Source organism: Plectropomus leopardus, chromosome 8 (genome assembly GCF_026936395.1).
Source record: "Plectropomus leopardus strain MGB_pleo_1.0 chromosome 8, ASM2693639v1, whole genome shotgun sequence".
NCBI lineage: Eukaryota > Metazoa > Chordata > Actinopteri > Perciformes > Serranidae > Plectropomus > Plectropomus leopardus.
In genome coordinates this window covers 31,337,528-31,355,756 of record NC_142183.1, presented here as the reverse complement: position 1 = coordinate 31,355,756, position 18,229 = coordinate 31,337,528, and positions in this window count along the sequence as shown.

Sequence of the window (18,229 nt, the reverse complement as noted above, 5' to 3'; positions counted from 1 at the left end):
GTCCTCCTCTACCGTGTTGCACTGACATATTTCTACTGTAGCCCAGAATGGACAAACCAAAACACTGACTCTACATAGGGCCATTAGAATTTTTGCATAAATTTAACCTGAAACTCTTTTTTAGTGTTTTGAATGGTTTAAATCACCAGGTCCGATTGTTTCGGAGAGGAAGAGACCTTTGTGGATAATTCAGCTCCATGTAAACACCTTGAAGTCTGGATCTGGAGCCATCAGAGAAGAAAGGATCCAGCACACATTCGCAGGTGTTTTGTTAAATGCCCACTCTGACATGCCAAACAGTGAAGAAGAAACACTGATTTGTAACATGAAACTGCATTTTTTGGTGTTTTGACCAGTTTAAATTATCTGGTCCATTTATTTTTAGAGAGAAAGAGACCTCTGGGGTAAATTTGGCTCTGTTAAAAACCTCCTGAACAATGTACACTGAAGGAATACTAACAGGGAGAAGTTTCAGCTGGTTGCAATTTGCAATCCTCACCTCAAAAACTCTCAAAATCCTACCCATTTTTTTCTTTGAATACAATTTGAAGTCTCTAAACTATCCTGAAAAATGTGAACTCAGATTATGTTTTATATATTATTGAAAAATCACAAACACAGAGATAAAGACAGAACAGCTAAAGCCTTGCAGGGGAATGCAAGCTTTCAGAGGACGGAGTTTTATGCAGTAGGACATGTTACTGTGAGGTGGAGGGTATATGTGCATATGTCAGACATACATTCTATAAGTTTTTTACTTTGCCTATAACACAGGCCTCAGATTTTTTGCCCTATTGTGGCTCTATGCATGGATAAGCATATGTCTGTTTGTGTGTTTTGAAGTGTCAGTAACCTCCTCGTCCTCTAAAGTCTTTTCTGACTTCAGAGGAAGCAGAAGAAGAGGTGAGGAAAGAGGGGAAGCAGCAGAAAGAGTCGGTAAAGGTTAGAGAAGTTTAGAAGGGGATACAGTGGAAGAAGTGACATGAGGTCAAGCAGCTGACAGCCAAGATGAGTAAAGTTGGGGACAGGAATGTAATCATTTTTTCAATCCACCTCAAACTCTGAGATATGGTATGCCTCAGCCACAGATAGGACTGCGACAGGAGTAGTCTCCTATATCTAATAAATATGATGGTATAACATAAAGATTATATTCAACTGCCACCATATTTTGAATACATTTTTAATAGAGTACCCAGGAGAACAGTCCACACAGGATGGCTAGATTTCCGTTTGTATGCCTCCGAAAACCCTGGTCGGACGCATTATCTTTGTGGGTTGTTGGTCAGTCCACCATCCATCCGTCTGTATGTCCCATTCTCGTGAACGCAGTACCTCAAGAACACCTCAAAGAAATTTTAAATTTGGCACTAACATACACTTGGATTCAGTGATGAACTGATTAGATTTGGTTGTCATAGGTCAAAGGTCAAGGTCACTGTGCCCTTGTCTTCTTGATATCTCAAGAATAATTGTGGGATTTAAAAAAAAATGTAGGTCTTTCCGTCAGGTACAACTATCTATCAGAAGGGACTACTTCCTGTATAAATGTAGGTAAAGGTGGCGTAGGTCATTCTGTTAGGTGTAGTAGGTCATTTTGTCAGGTATGAAGATCTATCAGAATGGACTACTTCCTGTATAAATGTAGTTAAATGTAGCCTAGGTCATTCAGTCAAGTACAAATATCCTTCAGAGTAGACTGCTTTCTCTAAACACGTGGTTAGTGTGGATGCTTTTTAAGTAGCCACACTATTGTCATCCAAACCTTTATTACTGTGAATGCTGATTTAGTACTATGACAAATAATTCTACTCCTGCTACTGCTATTACTACTACTACTTCTAGTACCACTACCTTTACTACTACCATTACTGCAACTGCTAATAGTTGTACTACAACTACTTCTACTATTAATTCCACTACTTTTTCTACTACTAGTACCACCTCTGCTATTACTGCTGCTACAGCTGCCTGCTACTTTGACTACTCCTTGTAGTAAATGAAGTACTGCAACTTCATCGAGTACTACTACTACAAGTACTACTACTACAGCTACTAATAGTATTAATAGTACTTCCCCTGTACTTTCTTTGATCAACTACTTCTTCTGCATACTTTCAGCTACTGAAACCATTTAAGTATCAAAATGTTATGCTCTTCAAGGACATTTATGCCTCTCAAAAATTTTTCTACACTTTATGCCTTAAAATATTAAACATTCCATGTTTTTGAATTCATTACAGCTTTAAGCATCCACAGGCATGATCTGCAGGAAATATATTTTCTAGTCTTAGTTGTTCTATGATGTAATAAATCCAGAAGTGTAGGTGTAAACGTACATGTTAGAGGTGGTCGTTTTATGCATTCAAGAGTCAACTTATCTCTTTTATCTGTTTAATAGGGCCTGAATGTATCCACAGGGCTGTCTGATTCCCTCTCAGGGAACAAATAACACCATGTTCCTCTCTGAATTACAGGGGCAATGTGTTCATTGCTGCTCTGATTCTCTATAATGCAGGAAACATCTCATGGTTTTTGAATTCTATGAGAAAAATAGTTTCGTAGAGATTTCTGAAGTAAGTGGTGCAAAACCTTTCAGTTTTATGTCCAACAGGGACCTTGCTAGTTTTATAGTGTGTATCTCTTTTCTAAAGACACACTGAAACATTCAGTCTGCTGAGAGCTGAAAACATTTTGACCTTATCGCAAGTGTTGTTTGCTTTCATCCTAGGCTCGTAGCAGCAGGCCAAGTACTTTCCAAGTATTTGAATGCTGCAGATCAAAACTAATATGTTTGGGTGAATCTAGGAGGAAATCTTTATTCTATCACATGAAACCTGGATAATTTGATTGCATTGTGTGACCTATAGGCTGTGCTCAAAATCACAGACTTACATACTATTCATACTGCATTTATAATGCATAGTATGTGGATTTTGTGTTGGCTACATGAGAAATACCATTTCTGAGTATGAGACATGGGTTTACTGGACCGACTCAACTGCCCCACAATGCATTCCCCCTTCTTGGACGGCGCAAAAGGCACAGCAGAATTTTAGCCAGGCTAAAAACTGTTAATTTGGTACGCCTGAAAGTTTACTGTAACATTTTTTCAGAGATGTGAGAACTGCTGGGTGGGTCAGACCAGCCATTAGTCATGTGATACAGTCATGTAGCTTGAGTATACTTCAGTGTGAACAGTCTGTTTGTATTGGCATTCATCAGGGATACTCCACTTGCTTTGCCTGGGGACCAGTTTTGCAAAATGACAGGAGGCCTGGGGCCAAATTTTACGATCAAATGACATTCGCGGCTTAGATTGAGTATATGGTAGGCAGTGCATGTAATTCAGAACCATAGACTGTGTAAATAATTGACATAGCTACCGTGATGTAACCTATTGGTTTCTGCACTGCTGTTTTGAGGCCTTGAGCCAATTTGGCCATTACCATCTTACTTGTTTGGAGCCAGAGGTGACCATATCTCGACAAGATCCTGGAGCTGCGGAGAAGTGTGGGGTGGATCTGACTTACAGACCGCAACGAGGGACGACTCAACTGGCCCCGCCCTGAAATGTACTTAACTTGGGGCTTGATTAAAATGTAAATAGATGAGTTAAAAGAAAAAAATCACCCAAGTACAGTTGTCATGAATGTTGAAAATAGCTATAGAATCCAAATATTTTTTTTGTACCATGCTGTAAACTTTGACTTTGATTGACCCTGTTTTGGAGCCAGCTCCAAGTGGCCATTCAAGGAATTGCAGCACTTCTATGTTGACTTCATTTCTCAGCTTTAGAGGTTGCTGTTTGGTACGGAATCAGGAGCAGCTGATTGTTGGCTGGAAATCCTGAAACAAAGGACTACAATAGGCAGGAATAAGGCACACTACAGGAAGTAACAACATCATTATTATTTTTTTGGCACAAAATGAACACCATAGCTACAGGGCCTGGCAGTGTTTTACATGATATACATGTTTGTCGGTTGGTTTAAATCCATTTTTGGAACAACACCCAGGCTGTCCAAAAAGTTGTACTATATGAAAATCATGTTTCATGTAGTATACTTGTTTCACTGACCACCCCTTTTATACATACAAATGGCATCAGCGATATTATCTTCTAAATTTAATCAGTTCAACAGTAAGTGCCACCCAGTGTACTGCTTGTGACCAGCAGATGGCACTGTAACACCATTTATCACCTCAGTCCTTGTGCTCTGGTCTTCTTTTCAGCCTCCTCTTCCTCTCCCAACAGAGTAACTTCTGTAGCATTTCATAGAAACTTACATCTGCTGGCTTTATTGTCCTGGCAAGCCTTAAACTGATGCACTTTACAAAAACCTAAATATAACATTAATTTTCTCAAGTGTTTTCTAATTCGTACATTGACTTAAAAAAATATATAAAACATTTTTTCTGACCCATGATTTCAACCAAAAAAACAACAACTACGTTTTGGTAAGAACTCATGTTTTGACAAATTCATGTATAGACCATTATTAATAATATCCTTATATATCAATTTTACTTTTACACTTTGCCTCACATTGCTTTTCCGTCCTTCTTTTTCCCATCCTATAAATGCAATATCATAACAAAAAAAAAGACATTTGAAGAAGTGAAGAATTCCAAGTTATTTAGGCAGAGGAGTGCAGGAGCTCAGCAAGGATGCAGTCTGATGCATAAAATATGTGAATCACAGATTCCACGTATTGTGCTGAGTGAGAGAAGGCTCATTCATTTCTAATAAGCGGTTCCTCTCCCACTGCATGTTTCCAACACCAGCGAGCTGCAGTAAAGCTGTTGCACTGGGTTCATTATGCATAAAGTAAAAATAAATAAATAGATGTCAGCGATTGGCCCTCGCAGTGACTCCACTGCAGCTGTGTTGCAATGAGGCAGCAAGACATGGCTAGGTGCAAGTGCACACACGCGTGAGCGCACACACAGACACAAAGACACACACACACACACACACACACACACACAAACACACACACACACACACATTGGGAAGTAACCAGGTATTGTGAGTCATCAGCAAAGCTCTGTATAAAAACCTGACTGAGAGGGAGAGAGACAGATGGGTGAGAGAGGAGCGAAGTACCAGAGGAGGGGGAGGAGAGGAGGGGAAGACAGAGGGGGGAGGAGGAGGAGAAAGTGGGAAAGACGGGGGAGCGAAAGAAGAAAACAGACGGAGAGATAGAAAGTGTCACCAAGGGGTAAGTTAAATGACATTAATGATGCATTGGTGTGAAGTGGCTGTGAATCTCAACACTCTCCCTCTCTCTCGACTTGTTACCATGGTTGCTGCTGCTGACATCCTGATCGCAGAGCGCAGATAATGAAGTCAGGTGTGTGTGTGTGCATGTGTGTGTGCATGTGTGTGTGCATGTGTGTGTGCATGTGTGTGTGCATGTGTGTGTGTGTGGAGGAGAGGAGTGAGCGCAGAGGAAGGGACTTCACTCTGCATATACATGTGTGTGTGCTGTATCATTTCGCTCTACATATTCTGTGCATTGTGCAGTGAAGTGGTGTGTCTCCAAGCGTGTGTGTGTGAGACTGCTGGATGCTGAAGAGTTGAGCGTTTTGAAATCCCAGATTAGCTTGGAAAGTCTGCATAGAAAAACTAAAGGGAAACCCTGACTCCAGATATAAAATGAAGCCAGACATAGTAAAGGTTGACATAGGTTACACATACACTCGCTCTCACACACACACACAGGCTTGCAGAGGTAAAGTAAATGTAATAAATAGAGCAGTGAATTGTTGGCTGTATGAATTAATGTCAGTTACCTTGGCAACCACAGTGTGTGAAATAATACAAAGAAAGCAAGGGCTGAGAGAGGAAAGAGAAAGAGGAACTGAGGGACACACAGAAGTCCAGTCAAAATATTACAATAAATATAAGCAGTATGTTTCTCTTCTGGGGTCTGACCCAGATATGAGTGGTTCAGTTTGGAAAAAGGCAATACATAGATAAGATAATGTGTTTTCCATCTTTGGTGCTCGGCAGTGGTTGCTGTATTGTTTTTGTGCTTCCCACAAATCACCTGTCAGTCAAACATTAAGTCTGCAGTGTCCTTTTCTGCAAGCAGGACCTTCTGCAGGTGCTGCTCATCTCTGTCCATGCCCAAGCTGACTGACTACAGTGGAAACACATCTCCCTTTTTTGGCCTTGTGCTCTCACTCAGTCAGCATTTTTCTCACCCAAAAACTGAGCTTTTTTAAAAAAGGTTTACAAAGTGGGTGAATCTGAAGATGTCAACCAAAAGAGTTGTGCAAAAGTGATATGTATGCCCACTCAAAGTTGGTTGATGCTGTGTGTCAGTAAAGTTAAGGGTTCACAATGATAAGATCTTGATTTGATTCGATGTGTACAACAGCGGTGGGCTGGCTGTGGTTCAGCAGGTAGAGCAGTTTATCTATCCCTGTTGCTCCTGACAATAATGCCATCAGTGTGGGAATGTATGGGAGGCAATTTGAGCAGCACTCTGGGTTAAAATGCAAATTAGACAAAAAAAAGGTAAATAGGTGACATCATGAGCTGCAATCTCCCACTGTTAGAATGTCTGCTCAAAGCATGACTTGAATTACCGCTTGGCAGTTGTATGCCTCTATGCACCAGTCAAGTTGCATTTAAAGTTTACATGCATGTCTGTTGCCGGGTTATCGTTATAGATTTGCACAAGCAAAATTAAGCAATATTTTCAAAAGGTGATAAAACACAATTGCGAGATGACTGCGTTTCCATTGAGTAATTTTATGCGACTTCTCCTCTCGCAATAACATTCTAAGAAGCATGGTGATGGATGTTCAAAACATTAACAGATTTATTTCTATTGCAGCCATCACACTATGGCAATGTTGTGAAATATGGCCTTTTCGAATCATCTGAGTTTGTTTTTCTTCGAAATTGACATGTTTCCATTGGAAATTTTAATTTGAGCAATTTGAGGATTGATAGAAACTGGCTCTCTGAAAATATGTATGTATGCTTTACAAATGTTGTCATACTTAGCATATGAATACTTAAAGTATAGTCAAAGCCATGTTTTTCCCGTAAGGTGTTGAATTATCAAGTTCACAAAAATGAGAAAGACGAGGTCACAGTGACCATTTCAATTGAATTGGATCATTGTTTAGTCGAAGTGGACATTTGTGCCAAATTTAAAGAAATCCCCTCAAGGTGCTCATGAAATATTGCATTCACGAGAATGGGATGGACAGATGGACAACCCTAAAACATAATGCCTCCGGATACACACAGGTATAAAAATTCCATATGTATTATCAGAGAAATATGATTGGAATTTTGTTAGTTCGGCTATGATCTACAGAGCAGGAGGACACCCACATGTTTAAGCAATGAGCTGAAATACTTATACATCTGAATACTACCATAACAGATGTTTTATACTTTATACTGCTACAATTTTCAGCTTTCAACTTCTGTAGCACCATTATGTGCAAAAAAAAAGATAACGTACAGCCCTGTTTGGAGTTCCAACATAGGCTGAAAACATCTAGATAAGATCTGTAAATGCTAACGTAGATGTCAGATGTTTAAAGATTTATTAAGCTTAGTGTGTCCTTTTATGCTCAGCCATGATGCTACCAACCTCATCTTTCTAACCTTTTCTTTTAAACAAACCACGACCATATAACGAATAATAATAAAGTGGTTATGAGCTGAATTTCAGCTGTGTTACAGTATCGTTATCTGAGCAGAGCAAAATAGACATTTTATCCATGCAGCAAGTCACACAATAACAGTAATTACCAGCAGCTCAGTGTTTTCTCTGTTGATGTTGTCATATGTCTCCTTCACTAATGTTAGTCTGCCCTGCACATTGAGATTAATAAAAGGATTATTTAATTAGGTGCACTTCAAAACATTCAAGTATCATGCTTTGGTCGCTCCTCTCCTCTTGACGCTTTCATATTTTCAATTCAAGTCAATAGTTTTGCACAGATTGAAATAACTACATTTTCAAGCATCTCACGGTGTCACTGTGCGTGACATTTGTGTTGTGTATGAGAAATGCAGTGTGTCACAGAAGAAAAAGTAAAACAAATCAAGTGACACATTTACACTGTTTTCTAAAAGGATAATATAACTGCAGTGGATCAGATTTAGATGAAATAAAGTTTGTGAGGCAAACTTTTGACCAGCATGCATCCTCTGCACCAGCGAGGTTTTATGATCCTGAAGAGAAGGTCATATCTGAAATTAAGGGAAATCATTATTTATATTAGTATGAAACATGTTTGGGATTTTTTGATAGAATAGAATACACGAAGAGAGGGACAAAAAAAGAGCCGTGTGTTTGTCCTGTGTGTAAACAGGCTGTTGAATATATATTTATATAATTGGACATATACATTTGTTATTGGTGTGATTTTGTTATGAAAGTGTTTGGCATGCTGAATTGTGCTTGTAACCCAGCTGTGCATTTTTCAGTTTGAAAAGGGGGTTGTGTCTATGTGAACTTGTTTATCTATCTTTGTGAGTACCTATGTGAGTTTTGGACCGTGACAGTAAGGACATTTTGGAAAGTTCAGCAAATGACAACATAACCCTGCAGAAGGTGGACGTTTTGAATGCCCTTTCAGCTCCTATTAGTTGCCATTGTGATTGCCTTCTAAATCCAATATTCAAAATCAGAGTTATAGCTCCATTTTGAACTCACTTCCAATATGAAAATTCCAACATCCAAATTTCATATGCAAAATAATGCCCAAGTGACAAGAACTGTAACTTCCATATTGAATTTGAAAGTTTCATTTTGCAATAGCTTCCAAATTGGAGTTTGTTTATAGAACCCCTATTTTTTGAGGTTGTTAATTGTATTGCAGTCAAATGTTCAAATTTAATATCTCAGAGTACAAAAGAGCTATAAATTTGAAACTGTCTAAAGGCTAGATGACTATGGATCCATTGCCAAAACCTCAATGTGTTCGGGGATTAAAAAAAAAAAAAGCTTCCAAATTCATGATGGGGTCCTCACAGGTACAGATGTACTGACTTTTGTGTTTGTGTGTGTGTGTGTGTGTGTGTGTGTGTGGTGATATAAGATCAGGAGGACAGGCCCACTGCTGCGTCATGTCATTATGACCCAGACTGTTGTTTACCTCTCATCAATCCTCTCTCTCTGTCTCCATCTTTCCACTTGTACATCTGTTCTATTCATCACTCTTATTATTATTTTTTAAGATACATTTTGGGCTTTTTTTGCATAGTATGGTAGAAGGGAAAGGGGAAAGAGAGAGAAGGGGGACAACATGTGGCAACGGGTTGTAGGTCGAATTGACACTGCTAGGGACTCAGCCTGCACTGAATGCACGCTCTACCACATTTTCTTCCTAAAGAATTTTTCAACCGACTACCCTCCCCCACCCTCTTCTTTTTCTCTTCTATTTTTGCCTTGCTCCACTCCACCTGTAGTTTCCTCTTTACTACTTATATTTCTCCTATCCGTCAAAATCCTTCAAACTCTTCCTACTCTTTGTCATACAATTTCCCCCTTTTCTTTCCCTCATCCCCTCTTCTCCCTTGTCCTAAACTCTACAGCCTTGTCCTTTTTTGCTCTCCATTTTGGTCCTATCTGTTTGCTCCTGTGCTTTACATTGACATTTTAGATGCTCTTGCTTTTATCCAGCAGCTTATAAAAAGACATCTTTCCTCCGATTCCAAAGCTCCGCTCACTGTTTGAATCTCCAGCAGGATAAATCAAGCACACCTAAAGTTGCTGAAATGCTCCAAATTATACAACCATGCATTAACAAAATCCATCAGAAAATGTCAAGCTTCTCCAGGGAGCTCCTGTTCTCTCTTGATGCTCAGTTTGACCCCGCTGCTAATTTTGTCATAGTCTGTCCTACTGTCATGCTCTGGTTATTTGAGGGTAATCATTTCAGTTTGGAAGCATCAACTATTACCTAAGAAGCTAACATGTTAGCATCAGCTGGGCTCATACACATGTAGCTTAGACTGGTGAAATGTGAGGTATGTGGACGTCTTACAATGCCCAACGATCCATGAATGCATTTTTTTATGATGCCACCATCAAGCCAAACATTTAGTCTAACTGGCAAGAACAGCAAAGAGCCCCCCTCCAAAAACAACAAAAAACCAAACAAAAAAAAAAAATCAATCCATGTTTTCATTTTTGGTGCATAATTGGCATTGCAGCCTCACTGGAAATGGATTTTACTGGAGGCTAGAGATGTGTTTCAGATTAAAAAAACATAACAACATGAAATTACCTAAATCAATGATTTTCTGGCACAGGAAGATGTTATCCACATGTTAAGCTGACCTATGAAACTTATTGTTTTGGCTGTTTTTCCTGAAGCAACAGCTGTTAGTGAGCTTAACCAGGCCTGTTTGAAAAGATGAAAAATCTGGCATGGAAATTACAAGTTGTTTTGCTGATTTTAATTGGGTGTTTCAGTGGCTTTAACAGTCTTTCGAGAAGCTTTACACCAGAAAGTAATATACGGTTTATCTCATCCGACAATAGCACAGTCAGACACCAGTGAAGGGGAGCTCTTTGGTCGAGCCGGTGAAAAGCATGATTTAGTATAGTCAGTTCAATTCAAAGATATGGTGGTAGGATTTGTTTGTGCGTGTAGTGGGTATCGATTTAGAGCTTTGTAACCCGGCAGTTTTTATTTTGATATCTTGCTTTTCAAGTTTCACTGTGTTGTGTTGACCTGTTGCTGTCAATATCTTTCATTTCTTTCAATTTAATTCACATTGGATCGCCATTTCTTTCACATGGGCTGTGTTTCAGATGTAAGGACCTCTGTATCCTGATATCCTGTAGCATTATTTCAACAAACACAGGCCCTTCATCTCTAACAATCTTTCTCTGTGGTTTCACTCTTTAGTATTGATTTGTGCAGAGATTCAAGAGACTGCAGTGCGCCCAGGCCTGCTGGGCCATCAGAAAACCCTGTGTTCAAATATAGTTTTGGACAGGATGGGTGCCATCAATTACACTAATGCCACTGAGCTAAAGTTGGTTCCATTCCTATTCAGCCCACTGTGTGTTCAGCCAATGGCATCTGGCACATTACACACCCAGCTGTGTGTGTGTGTGTGTGTGTGTGTGTGTGTGTGAGAGTGAGTTTGTTCAGACCCTGTATGCTTAGGCAGTAAACCTAGTTGCCTCATTAACTCACATACCGTCTTACTGGCACAGGATGTAATGACTCAGGTGTGTGTGGATGTGAATACAGATCATGGCTGGCTTTGTAGAGTCATAAAATGTTTGTTGTGACTTTAACACTCAAATGAATTTTATTTCATTGTCCTGTCCTGCAACATAAACCAGCTTCATAACACCAGAAGGGTATTTTTGTATGTTCACAACACTGGTCTCTGTTCAGCTCCACTTACATTCACAGTGCTGGAGTCTTGGATCTGCTTTTGTTAGTTTTGAAAAAAAAAAAGCAACCCCTTGCTTATGGTTGATGTACTGATGTAACTTGTTTGCCATACACATGTTACAGACATGGATTTCTATTGTCAGATGATTGAACAATCATCAAAAGTGGTTTGCAATGCAACAGATTACCCAGCAATTTACTGGCATAAAAGACCTCTCAGATGATGTAATCATAAAGATGTAATATGTCTCACCAAATGCAACAAAACTGAGAGGCTAGTGATAGAGAAGTCAATAAGGTTCAGTTTGGACCCTCCCACACAGGCCTAAGAGGATGTCTAACCAGGCAAAGGCAGTGCAAACACAAGTGTGGGTGGACCAAGATGAATAACCTGGGCTGCATCCAAAATCACTCCCTATCTACTCTATTGTGCACTATATTTGCTGTCATAGCATTGTTTTCAACAAAAATGCTCAAAAAAACATACTTTCACAACCTGCTCAGCAGCAATCAGTGGACTGAAACAGTTAGCGACGAGCTGGTGAACATAGTGAAGCATTCAGCAGCTAAAGAGTCAGATATTTCCCTCAAGAGTTGGGGAGACTAAAAACAGGGGTACAAGGAGAGTGACAACGTATCCCAACATGATCTCATCCCAAGTCGTTACATGTTGCTGCTATTACACGTGTTTAAATCCATCCACCTACCCTACAGGGACCTTCATGCTTCTTATATCGTGTCATTACTGGCAGCGTTTCAGCCTGATGCCATCCAGTGGTGTATCATGTGGATGCGACAGGTTCCGAACCAGTCATGTGTTGTTATATGCTGCCATGCCGTCTGGCAACGTATAATAACGCCGTGACCGGTTCGGTCCTGCCGTGCTCTCAGCTGACACCATCCAGTCTCGTATCATGTGGACACAAAAGGTGGCTTTTGCCGTAAGGAACTGTGGCGGTATTAGATGACTTCAGAATGAGAATGGGCTGCGTGTCCTCATATCTCATGATATCCCACAAATTAACTTTGCATCACGAATGGCATTGCGTCCCTAAATGTAAACCTATGGAATTAACATGAAGTCACTTTTCTTGTCTAAACCCTCCATAACTTTAACATTTATTACCCAACTAAATGTTGAACATGAAACAGTATTTGTGAGGAGCTAATTTATAGGATATCATTTAAACAGTTGCATGGAGATACATTGGATAGAGTGAATTTAGTGGCATCATAATCTGCACATAAAAAATGAGAATATTTCTCTCCCTGAAAATTAATCAAAGTAATATATGACCGTAGCTGTTTTCAATCTTTTGCACACTCTCACTAAAAACAGAAACACTAACAAATAAGCAGGTAATTAAATTAGCTGACTACTGTTATCAGTTTGATTGATAACAGGTAGCACCCATATTGTGAAACCCAGGACAGTTTATGAATAGATTTTTCCATAGAGTGTGAAAATAAACAATATAATGCGAATGAAAAGTCTTCAGCTAAAGCAGAGCCATACGATAATTTGCATAACCATTCACACTATCTGCCTTTTACCTCCAGCACTCCTCTATTGTTTGCCGCAGCAACAGTTATAGTCTTCACCGTCCTAATGCTTCTCGATCGCTCATGTTTATTCATCATAATTCATTAGTCATCAGAATAGTTTGTTTATGTTTTGTAAGACAGGCCTCAGTTGTTGTGGGAAATAAAGAATCTTAAACCTTTCATGAAACAGAATCTTACCACCAGGTTCAGAGGCCCACGTAGATGTGAGTCATAGCATCTTACAGGGGAGTCATTGACTCATTAATGATCCTGCTCTCTCAGTTTATTCTCTCATCACTTTCTCAGGAGGAAATTTAGACAAGTCCCCAAAACAGTCCAAAAGTCCACTTCCCAGCAGACAATGATTAGGTGTCCTCTGTCAAGGTTGGATTGGTGGGTGAACCGCTCAGTAAGTCGTGTGTGTTCCTCCCCAAATCTGTGAGTACAGGAAGCAATCGCTGATGTCACCCTGACCATACGGGCGCTCTGTTACACATCGATACACAGGCATTCAGAAACACAACCATCTGAACATGCAGAAAATATGTCTTCTCAGTTATTCCTATCATCCTCACACTCTTTACTTTGCTTCTGTCTCCTCCCTTACCCAGCATCCTTTGCCCTGTGTGCCCCCTTACACTAATAAGCTCTTATCATTAATACGGATAACACAATATTTGACGGTGAGCTTCTTAGCCAAGATAACTGGCAGATTTGCTTCACAGAACTCATTCAGGTTCTAATCGCAACAAGGGAAAAAAATTCATCTTCATCCTCAGCCAGGATTCTGCACCATCGCATTATGTTGCCTGCAAATTTGAATATGCCTGAATTCAATTTAATACATTTTTATCACACTCTATCTAAAATCTTTTATGAAATGAGGCTTCAACAAAGAATAATGACACTATTATCCAGCACCTGGCCTAAATAAAGAAAGGGTTGTGCACAGCACTGCCTTTCTGTACCCTCAATGCTGCAAGTCATTACTACATAGAGTCAAAGAGGCTGGGTTCAGATTGCTTGGGTTAACAGAACATCAAACAACAGGAAATATGAATAAAAGTCTGACCCAGTGCTGATATCAGAGGTGTGGGATTGACGGAATGACAACTTCCAGAGGCTTGAAATGTGTTTTTACTGATCCTTCATGCTTAATATATTTATATTTATCAGGCCTGATAACTCAAGTGGGATGAGGAAAGTGACAGACCCAATCCCTATGGTGAAGTGATTGGTCGATCAACAATTTTAATTATCAATTATTCCTTTCAGCCTGTTCTCATTCCCAAATTGTCAAATACCGACACTACGGCAAGCCTGTCGGCATCTCATAGCGACGCACAAGGCTTCCCTCTGCATCTCTATGTGATTGTATGCAGATGGTATGCAACTTTATGTATTGATCAAACCAGAAGAAACTGGTCAGTTACATAAAAACCGGGATGAGCCGCAACTCCCTGATGTTAAACTCAGACAAATTACATTATTGTACTTGGCTCCAAACACATCAGAAACTCTCTATCTAAAGATATGGTTTCTCTAGATGGCATTGCCCTGGCCTCTAGTGCAACCCAAAGGAACCTCAAAGTAATATTTGAATCAAAATTAATCTTTTAACTCCCATATAAAGCAAACTTTAAGGCCTGCATTCTTTCATCTGTGTCTCAAAATGATGCAGAAAAATAAGTCCACTCATTTGTTAGTTCTAGGCTGGATTATTGTTATTCCTTATTATCTGGTAGATAGCTCACCTCCCTCAGTGATTTAACATAGAGTTGACTTTCACCAATTTTCTGATCAGATACTGATTTGGAAGTTTAGCTGACATCACATTATTATTGTGGCCATAAGAGTTCATGACAGCAATATAATTGTGATATCTATAGTAATAATAATAATAATAATAATAATAATAATCCCAAAAAAGTCAAATTCATCTTTAATTTGGTTATTTCGGGTTACTGCCAACATGATCTTGACCTGCTTAAAGGTGCAACACCCCTGGTGATTCACCCAAAGTCTGATTTCTGACCGTGTATGAAACAATAGCGGCTTAAAAGCAAAATGCTCAAAGGTATTTGATCTATTTTTGATTCATTGTTACAGGCTGGAGTCATTTTTCCCTGTCACGACTCTACTGTGAGATCACCCATTTTCCGATAAAGAAAAGTTCATGATACCAGCCAGCGCAGTGCCGTTTTGTCCAGCATTTGCAGGTAGTTCTGCTTCTGTCCACCCATGTGCATTGTTAATTTTCAAATCCACACACAATTTTGCAAATGATTCCACCTGAAGCCACACAGTTTTCTGTGTCTTTCTGTGTTTCTGTAAAATTCAGCAATTTAAAATGCAGGATTAAAAGGAAACCTGGAAAGCCTAACTTTGCCAGGCAGAAGTGCACTTCTATGAAATGTTTATGATTTAATGATCTGTTCACCATTAAAAAGAGGCCTGTAAGACAATTATAGAACTGTTTCAACACTTGGCAAATAATGACCACAAAACTATCTTAAGCAAATTGCAATGGGTTCAACAAGTGACCTTTTAAGGACGTGATCACAGGAGAGGGGAAATTTCTCTCTACCAAATGCAAAACTGCAATCCAAACGATATATATATATATATATATATATATATATATATATATATATATATATATGTATATGTATATATATGTATATATACATAAAAGGGTATGACATCATACTTTAAGCAATGGATTCCAAATGAGACAGAAATAGAAGCACCTCTCTCGTCCATGATTCATGGTTAACTCTCAAGGTGCACAACAAACTGACCTGGACCGACAGAGCTGACAGAGCCTTGACTGACCCTCAGACTGCCTAAACCCGACCTACCATTTACTCAGTTTGTTGACTTAAAGGATGGTGACATGACATCCATTTTGACACAAAAACGCAAATTAAAGTCACCACAACGCATTGAGGATTCGTCAGGAGTGTAGGCGGATCGCTGCTCCTAAGGTGACCAACGCACACTCCAAGAAAAGATAGAGGGTAACAGTATTGGCATACTGTCTGAGGCGACCAACGAAACAGCGAAATGAGCGAGGGGGGAAAACAGTGCCCTCCTCCTACAAGTGGCGTGCCAAGCTGCCACCAAAGTGACAGCAGTAGACAACTGTGTCACCAACGCTGTTATTTGTTCACTTCTCTGAATGGAAAAACTGTAATTTTCACCACAAACTTGGCAATGGGGAAGGATTGGACGGCTGATCTGGAGACCTGGTCAACCCTCAATCCTGGAGTTTTGGGGCTGAAGAACTGAATAAATTAATTTTCAGATAAAAAAAAGGTCAAAATTACTGCTTGATGTTACTTGGTTTCACTTTAGCCTCAATAATAACTTTAGACAAAATGTCATACTATCTGTCTATTTGTCCATGTTACTGGTAACTTTAATGTGTTGATGCATTTGATTTTCATAGTTACAGGACTGAATTTCAAATCAATCAATCAACAGACTAAGCAAGTTAGCTAGTGTGGTAGTTTGCATTTAGGTAAATTTATGTTAATCTGCAGTCCAACCAAATGTGTGGGGCTGAGATATAGTCCTCTACTGATTTGTTTTAAAGGCTACATAAGGGACCAGGCTCTACTTTACTATTTGTTGTCATGTGTCATGTTGCTTTTCTCCCCACTCATGGGGAGAAATTTGCTTTTTAGGCAGGTTGAAAAATTGACTGAAATGGCACTAAAGTGATATTTTTAGGTGCTTCATTGTTATCGACCCGGACAGGGGGACAAACGCCAGCCAGGGAGATGTGGTGAAGTGGCATCCACCATCAGTAATGGTGTTTTTTGGGAATGTATTTTACAAAATGTAACAACTTTAAACTTGGCATTTAATGGATGTTTCATACTGCATGAAATAAATAAATGCCAAATGTTGTAACGCAATCTGTTGTCCAAGCCATTTTTATGTTAGCAATTATGTGAGGTTTTATTTTGAACTCAATCACTGTAGTAAACTGCTAATGGAGATTACAGTAAAAATGTTAAAATAACAGTATATTAGAAACCAAACAACTGACAGTATTATATTGTAAAGCTTATATTATATACAGCACAGTAACTGTAATATTTCTTACAGTAATAAACTGTTGCTGTAGATTACAGTAGGTACACTGTAGAATAACAGAAAAGAGCAGGCAAATCCAGCTGCCAGCTCTTTACTGTAATTTAACAGGGAAATTTCTTAGAGTGTATAATATATCAAAAAATGTCAAATTTCGCATGTTGAAAAAATGGCTGAAAATGAAATGGTACAGTAGGTCAAAACCGTCAAATTTTGACATGTCATAAAAATGTCTGAAAACAACAATATATAGCTTGTAAAAATATGTAATAGTATACAAGGTGGAAAGAAAGGCCCAAAAAGGCCAAAACGTCATAATTTAGCATGTCAAAAAATGGCTGAAAACACCATAGTATAGCATGTCGGAAAACGTCAAATTTTGACGTCATAAAAATGGCTGAAAACAACATATTATAGCTTGTAGTGACACGTCATAGATACAAAGTGGAAATAAAGGCAAAAAAGGCCAAAAACGTCATAATTTATCATATCCAAAAATTGGACCAAAACATCGTAGTATAGTATGTCGAAAAATTTCGATGTGTCATAAAAGTAGCTGAAAAATGATATATTATAGCTTGTAAAGACGTGTTATGGAATACAAATTGGAAAAAAACGCCAAAAACATAATAATTTAGCATGTCGAAAAAGTGGCCAAAAACTCCATGGTATAGTATTTTGAAAAAAAGCCAAATATTGAAGTGTTATAACAGTGACTGAAAATGACATATTATAGCTTGTAAAGGCATGTCATAATACACAAAGTGGAAAAAAGGCCAAAAAAAGCCAAACATGTCATAATTTAGAGTGTCGAAAAAATGGTCGAAAAACTTCAAATTTTGACATTTCATAAAAATGGCTTCAAAACTACATCTTATAGCTTGTAGAGACAGGTCACAGTATACACAGTGGAAAAGAAGTCCAAAAACATCATAATTTAGCATGTCGAAACAAAAGACAGAAAACGCCATATAAATATTATGTCAAAAACTGTCAATTTCTGACATATCATTTATAGGTATGCTTTACTAGAAACTATACTACTATACTAGAAACTCATAGAAACGCATCTTGAGGATGCTGTTCTATGATTTTTCAGCATTTATCAGCATTTGGAGTGATCAATTTTTTGACCATTTTTCCCCGTGTTATTGTATGGCTTTTTTCACCATACTTTAATTTG